The sequence below is a fragment of the Agrilus planipennis genome, unplaced genomic scaffold, assembly GCF_000699045.2.
Source record: "Agrilus planipennis isolate EAB-ADULT unplaced genomic scaffold, Apla_2.0 scaffold2015, whole genome shotgun sequence".
Taxonomy (NCBI): domain Eukaryota; kingdom Metazoa; phylum Arthropoda; class Insecta; order Coleoptera; family Buprestidae; genus Agrilus; species Agrilus planipennis.
In genome coordinates, this window is record NW_020441151.1 from 1 (window position 1) to 1,713 (window position 1,713).

Here is a 1,713-nt window from a genome sequence, read left to right on the forward strand (position 1 = left end):
ATTGGTAAAAAGGGGCGAAAATTATGAATCATTTTCTTCTATTTCGAAAATCCATTTTCATCAAAGTACATGCCACTTTACAACACCCTGTCTCGCCATTTATATAATACAAAATTTGAATTGGCTTGGCAAGATCCAAGTTTCATGATTCAATATTTGGATAATAGTTACAAAGGGGCGGAAATAATAAATCTTTTCCGTTTATTACAGAAAACCCATTTTCGTTAAAGTAGATGCCACCTTACAGCACCCTATCATGCATTTATATCATGCAAATTTGAATTAGCTTGAGCTACTTGCAAGATCGAAATTTCATGCGTCCAAATTTGGACATTGGTTAAAAAGGGGAGGAAATTACGAATCATTTCCTTCTATTACGGAAAAACAATTTTCGTCAAAATTCATGCCAGCACTTTACAACATCTTGTTGCGCATTTAATCACACAAAGTTGAATTGACTTGAGCTAATGGTAAGATCGAAATTTCAAACGTCCAAATTTGAATATTGGTTAAGAAGGGTCGGAAATTATGAACCATTTCTTCGTATTATGGAAAAGGAAAACCAATTTTCGTTAAAGTTCATGCTAGCACGTTACAACACCCTGTCACACATTTAATTACATAAATTTGAATTGGCTTGGCAAGATCGAAATTTCATGCTTCAAAATTTGGATAATAGTTAAAAATGGGCGGAAATTATAAATCTTTTCCTTCTATTACGGAAAACCCATTTTCGTCAAAGTACATGCCAGCACCTTTCAAGACCCTATCGCACATTTATATCACAGAAACTTGAATTAGTTTGAACCACTATAAAGATCGAAATTTCATTTTATTTCATTTAATTAAAAGCAAATTATTAATTGTTTCTATCTATTACAAAGAGTACCGATCTATTGTAAATTATTACTTTATTTGAAGCGGTTTCGCTACTTTTTTAACCACAGATAAAGGCAGTTCACGATACCTTTATCTTTTTTCTGAAGCGAACCTTCAAAAAAGAAGGAGTAGATATCTAATTAACAGCAATAGCAGTTTTGATAATTAGTACACGCGCGAATTGGCTACGTATTTTAACACACACGGCAGTGCCTCTGTTTTTAAGGGTTTGTGGTTTACGAGATGGAGAAAATAAAACAAGTCGAACTAGAGAGCCCAGAGACAGAAAAAGCGATTCTCAAAAGGCCTGGTGAGTTGTTTCTATTATGATATTAATCGGTCGTATTGATGAATTTATTGTGGATTGACAAGCCCAAATGAGCAGGGGCGGCCTTAACCACTGCGAGACTCCGGGCGGATAGACCTTTTCCCAGCTCGCTACCCCCAAAGGCCGCCCCTGCAAATGAGCGACCTAATTAGGGACCAAATCTCAATAGGGGGTAGCGCCATGAAAATTAAAATTGTAAAGATGTTTTTACATGCCTTTATATTGATATTTTTTATGTTTGATATAAACAACACGTCGCACTCGTACATGAAGAAAAGAACGAATTTTAAGCGAAAAAATTACCAGCAAGAATTTTATTTTAAAAAATAATGTTATATTTTTTCTGTTTTCAATCATTTGATCAGTTTACCATTCTCTTGTTAATTCGTTTTGCTTTTTTTCCTACAAACATAAGGGATTATCCTATGTTAATTACACACGTTTTTCTCTTCCATCTAAGATACTGTACTATCTTTGACAAACGTAAGCTGTCATGCATTTATATC